Consider the following 6,560-nt stretch of genomic DNA (forward strand, 5'->3'; position numbering starts at 1 on the left):
AAATCTCCCGGTGTCGGCTAGGATTGAATCTAGACCAGTTGGGTTGGTTGTGAGTGGATCACGCCACCTCACAACCATCGACACCTATGTCGGCGGTGGGATTCGAACCCAGGCGTCGAGCGTGGTTGGCAGAGACGTTACCAACCACACTAGGCCCCCGCTCTACACGCAGGTTTTTCACCAGTCTGCAGTTTACAGTTTAAGTGAAGCGAAACTCACGAGTTTACACTCCGAGCGAAGTGAAAATTGGCTGCAACTGACAGAATAGAAACGCACGCAAGTTTTCGCTTGCTGCTGCTTTTTTCACTAGCGTTTGCATCCGGGAAAAAAAATAAACCCAAGTGAAAAAGATGAGATCCACAACCTTTGATTTCGCTGGATCGAATTTGTTTACAGTTCCAAGCGAAGTGAAATTTTTGCAGGTTGCATTTTTCACGAGCGTGAAAAAATGAACGTTTTGCATGAGATTTTCACCTCGCTTGGAACTCTAAATAGGGCTTAAGAGAAAATTCTAACAAATTTTTGGTAATTTTTCAATAGCAAATAAATGTTTTTACCTCGTACGATAAAAAAATGGTTTTGTTTTTTTTGGGGCCCCGCACTATAACTGGGCCCCGGGCCCCCACAATCGTAAATCCGGCCCTGGCAATAAGGCATAACCGACGTGAGGCTGAATGGACGCGAGGCCGAATGGACGCAAGGCCGAATGGATTCGAGGCCGAATACGGTATTGTATGATCGCATGAGATCCAATTATCGTGACTATGTGTTCCAGATTTGCAACATCCATTCCGCAGCAGAATCTATTCGGCCTCGCGTCCATTCGACCTCGCGTCCATTTGCCTCGTGTCCGTATGCCTGCCATCCATTATGCTAAGCTTACTATGCCTTGCGTCCGCATGCCTTGCGTCCGTATGTCTCACGTCTGTATGCTTAACGGGGTGTCATCATTTTGACATATTGACATATTGACATTTTGACATTTGACATTTGACATTTTGACATTTTGACATTTTGACATTTTGACGTTTTGACATATTGACATTTTGACATTTTGACATTTTGACATTCTGACATTTTGACATTTTGACTTTTGACGTTTTGACATTTTGTCATTTTGACATTTTGACTTCACAAACTTCCCGAAATTTGCACAAGGTCTTTTTTCGAGAAGAGGAAACTTTTGAGCTCTATCACTGAAGGAAATTTGAAAAGTCGATTTCCATTGGCTCCCTATTAGTTACTTTTGAAAAATCCTATTCCCATTTCGCAAACTTCAACCAAATACCTACTCGCGCAGCATATTGCACATTAGTTTGCTGCGCTGTTCCCTGAGGTCTTCTATCCGATGTGTGCGCTCTTGCTGTAAGTGTGTTTGTGAGCGCAAATGGCAAAGCTTTTCTTCTTATCTGCAGCTGGCAGAGAACTTGGGCAACTCGTTTTGGACCTTGCAACACGGTCGAAAGCACGCAGTAGAACTATCGCATCCGCCGCTGCTTAGGGGACCATTTTGCAGCATTACACAACTCTAGAGGGTGCAATTATTTCAACCGTCTTGTCTACTGAATTGGTTCTTCGTGCTGCCGGGTGAGTGCACTTTTATCTGCAGCAACTTTTTTCCTCCCGCCTGGCAGCCGGAAGGCATCTCGGTGTGCTGACCGGAAGTGAGTAGAATCCGTTGTACGAAATATGCATTAAAGAAAAAAACGTTACGTAATGAAACTTTTATAGAACGTACGAGGAAATCACATGTCAGGTCATTTTAGTCGCAATAACGATAACAGAGAGCCAATAGGGAGCAGTGTGCGGAAATCTGTTCAATCGATGGCATTGTTCACGTTTAATTGACTTGGGGCGATTAAGTAAGTTTTTTTTTTAATTCTCAACTTATGGCTACAGACTGTTCGAATAATTAGCAAGATTAGTCGGTTTGATATCGATCTGCAAAATACAGGTTGTTCGTCATCATCTATAACACTGCCGCCGCTAACATGAGCGCTAATTACAACGAAATTACCTCTGTAATCCCACCGAATGCAAAATACGATTCGTATGCAAACTAATCCAATCAGATTATGAATAAACATTATCGCCTCCATTAACAGATTTATTCACTTGTTAGCCCCTAAGATCCAAACAATCGATAAAACCAATCTGTCCAATAATGCAGTTACGCTTCGGTACTGAGTTTTATCTGTTCCACCCAATCTACACCGAGCAGGAAGGACATTTGATGTCTTATCGTTTGAGTATTTGCTTGTTGGGCCCCATGCAAGCAGGCATCTGTCCTTTCCCGGGACTGTCTAGTATAGAGCATACACGGCACTTCTGACTGAGTCCGGATTATATCGTCTGCCGGCAAGATAGGTATTTTATGATTAACAAAGCGATTGTGAAATCTAATCCATTAAATGAGTTTGTACTGTACTCTCCATCATTCTCGCCTGACCTTTCAAGAAGAGATCGGGAATCCTCACCCATCCCGCCTGGTACGGTATTGTCGACGTTAAGGACATCTTCCGCATACACAAACACACACACACACTCTTATATACATTCACACCCAGATACGTGTTTCGAACCTGTACAATAGTGATACGAATCGCATAGCACACTTATGATTGCATTTATCTGGCCATCTTGCTGTTCGGTTGTTTGCAGATTGCTCTAGAGGTAGGAGCGTGCATTGAAAATCACACCGCTACCTTGTTTGAAGCGCAAAGCCTCACGATATCAGAAACTGGAGCATAACGTTTACTCGCTGCAAGGATGAAACAGGCTCCGATCCGGGTTGCCGATAGTGACGGCGGAAATGCCTGCCTTACTTGTTGCGAGGTATGGACATTCGTGCGAAGGAATGACTAGAATCGACTTCTAAGACGCGCATAAGAAACCATTCAACCACTCGTGATCGTGATATCTACATGAATCCTTCGTCCAAGGCCTGGAGCGTAGTAGCGCTAGCGAGTGCTGTGATGCGTGCACCTGCGTCAGACACGCAAATCATCGCTCGCAACTGACCGGGCATTAGAGTGCAAAGGCATGCCATAAATTGACTTCTTTGGTTCGTTTAAACGGTCATGATACGTAGCAATGATTGATTGCTTTATGTTCTCGGAGTTACAGTCATGCGATTATTAAGCGTCTAGCTATTTCGAGGAATCCCTGAATTCATGTTAAGAATTAACTTTGCAAACACTTCAGTAGTGTGCTTGCAATAGTGTACCGAGTAAAATAAAAGTAAAATAAATCATTTATTTGAAACCTATTTTTTAAAAATAAAAAATTAAAGCTGGAAGATAAGAAAAAGAGATCGAAAAAGATAAATGAAAATGGAACAGTATACAGGTCGGACTCGATTATCCGGAGACTCGATTATCCGGAAACTCGATTATCCGGAAACTCGATTATCCGGAATTTTGGACTCGATTATCCGGAATTTTATTTTTTTGGTGTCCGTTTTCAATTTCTTTGCCTTTACCATCCCTTCTGGCATATTTGTTACCATTAAAGTCACTTCCGGCATGTTTGGGACATGTTCGAATTGAGTGAAAATAATCAATGTCCAATTTATTTTTTTTGCTTCTCAAGATTTTACCCCTTTTCGCCTAAGAAATAACTTCTGGTTACGCCACTGCATCATACAAGTAAAATAAAGAAAAGAAATATTTATTTTACGTTCGTAATCACAAAATTCCAGTAGTTTTTGTGTGATTTGATTATCCGGAAAACTCGCTTATCCGGAATGAAAATTTTTTTGATGTTTCGGATAATCGAGTCCGACCTGTATTGGGAAAAGGAGATGAGAAAGGGAACTGCAGAGAGAAAGTAGGAAAAGGAATGAAAAATGGGCAGGGAAGATTGAAGAAATTGAATTGGAAAATTGGAAAAAAGTAGAAAAACTGGAAAAGATATCGTGTTCTTTTTTAATTTCTTTGAGGAACGATATGATACGAAAAGAATTCTAATCCAAAAACAAACACGAATAATGAATAACGTTACTTCGATTATTTATAGTAGGATTTTTTTTTTTTTTCAAATATGACTTTCTTTTCACAGCTTTTGAACGACGTGTTCATCATTATGATTAATCAGTTAACTCTTAACTAGCCCGTTCATCTGATATCAGTATTGTTTAAATCGGTTGGGTAGTTTTTGAGATAATGAAGTTTCGTGATTTTCACATTTTGATACATTAAAGACGAAATTACAGCCCGATTACAGTAAAATTCATTAGGGTGTTAAGAGGCAGCTAGATCTGTCATTTGATACTAATTTTGTGGAAAGCGGTTTAGCCATCTCTGCGAAAAGTGAGTGATATTAAGTAGTCTTCGGAATATATTTCTTTTCAGAGCTGGATTTCACATTTTTGAACACAACTGGCAAAGTAATAGTCCGATTGCCGAACATTTCAATAGGGTCTTATGGGGCAACTAGAGCTTGCATATGACACTGATTTAATGAAAATCAGTCCAGCCATCTCTGAGAAAATCAAGTGAGATCGAAAAATTGCACATAAACACACATACACTCACACACATACAGAAAATGCTCAGCTCGACGAGTGATATATGCCATTCGGCCCTTTTATACCTTCGGTTTTGCCAGTGATTGCTATACCTTTCTAGGAGAGAGGCAAAAAGCCATATAAATGAAAAATTAAAAACTTAAAAGGAAAATTAAATTATTCAAGGGGGGGGGGGAGAAGAAAATGGAACAATCAAATGGAAAAAACATCATAACGGGAACTGCTTACAGAAAATAAAAAAAAACAGGGAAACGAAAAATGAGAAGGAGAACTGGACAAAGGGAATCGTGTAATAAAATGGAAAAAAGAAAACCATAAAAATCCAGAATATAAAACAAAAAACCTGAATTAATCCACCTAATGGTGCAGAAACCTTTGTTAGACTAACTACCAGTTTCTTTATACTTATTAGACCAGTAAACCACAAATCGTATACCAACGTAAGTCCAGTTTCAATAAAGAATAAAAAGAATTTAAAGGATAGTTTTCAGAGGGTGAACCAAACACGATCATTGAATTAAAGCTTGACGTGGGTTTCACAAATATTATGGATGTTGTCACTGGAGTATATGAGTGTTATTTTTTCGATCACAAACCAATTTTTAAATGCTAGCTAGAAGCAACTCAATTTTTTTTTTTTAAATAATCGAACGTGAGGAAACAGTAATAGATAGCATTAATACTGATTTCATACTAGAACAGCAAATATGTATGTTAGTTTAATGCAGTTTTTTTTTAAATCCCCATAAACAAGGTTTGAATATCACTTTCGCTTTATTTTTAGAAATTGCAGGACCTAGATTTATGAATCATCATCTTATATTTTCTACGAAATGAAGCAAATTTCTCAAAACCTGTTTTCAAAAAATTATAGTTCAGATTAATACAGACAATTCATGAAAGTTGTCAATTTAGTTCTATCTCAAATGCATTATCTGAAAAGGAAGGTTTTGTACGACATTTGTGAATTTTGGATTTTCAGAATGTAGTCGAGAACATTATTCTTTTCGAAGGTCTAGGCTGTATGATAAAATTCGAAATGAAGACTTTATAAAACTCGCTGCGATAACGAGAAGCGGAATAACATGGATACTCTGTTTGCACTTAGTCCCAAATTAGAAAGCAATATTTATATCTTACATGAGAATAGTGTATCATATCATAGAGGTAAGTAACTTTTCATCTGCGCACACTAGTAAACATGTATAGCCATGTAAAGTTGCTCCAGTTTCATCCAAACTGTAAATCATCGCATCTCGATGTTCACAATTTCTTTCCTTATTTTGCCAATTACGTTCACCATCAACTGTAGATTCCTGGTCACGAGTGAAAAGTATATTCAGAACTGAGTTTAAAACTTGGAACAAGTGTTGAACTAAGAAGTTTACTAGCTGTTCAAAATGTAACATTGCAAACGGGTGGCACTAACATTCGTACGTCAGTAGGTCTGTACATTTTTGGTAAAGCTTTTCAAAATATCTGCATCGCTAATTGTGTTACATTTGAACACTGTGAGATCAGATTTTGCTACAATGTTTGGCTGTAGCTGTAGAAGATTCTTATTCTTAAATCTGGGTTCAACGTACAATTTAATATATATATATATATATATATATATATATATATATATATATATATATATATATATATATATATATATATATATATATATATATATATATATATATATATATATATATATATATATATATATATATATATATATATATATATATATATATATATATATATATATATATATATATATTAAATTGTACGTTGAACCCCATCTTCGTGCGTCTCGCAGATTTTTGTGCACGTCTCCAATATTTGGAAGGAGTAAGAGACGAAGGAGAGAGAGATTTTATACTTGAGAGTCAGAGATCGGGTGCTACTCATTTTTTTGCGTGCAAAGCACACGCCGTTGGGAGACTGCACAATAATTTCTAAAGAGACGAGTAAGAGCAGTTCGGATTGCACTGTACATTTCGTTTCCAAAGAGACAGGTAAGTGCAGTTCGCATGTCACAGCA

The 6,560-nt window shown here is 37.9% G+C and overlaps 1 long non-coding RNA gene across 1 annotated transcript; it reads left to right on the top strand.

Moving 5' to 3' along the window:
- The first annotated feature begins 1,216 nt into the window (after window positions 1-1,216).
- On the top strand, window positions 1,217-2,091 carry LOC129731290 (uncharacterized). The gene is made up of 3 exons (XR_008728992.1): window positions 1,217-1,352; window positions 1,416-1,664; window positions 1,732-2,091. It is a non-coding gene; the product is annotated as an uncharacterized LOC129731290 (long non-coding RNA).
- The last annotated feature ends 4,469 nt before the right edge of the window (window positions 2,092-6,560 follow it).

This window comes from Wyeomyia smithii, chromosome 3 (assembly GCF_029784165.1).
Source record: "Wyeomyia smithii strain HCP4-BCI-WySm-NY-G18 chromosome 3, ASM2978416v1, whole genome shotgun sequence".
Lineage (NCBI taxonomy): Eukaryota > Metazoa > Arthropoda > Insecta > Diptera > Culicidae > Wyeomyia > Wyeomyia smithii.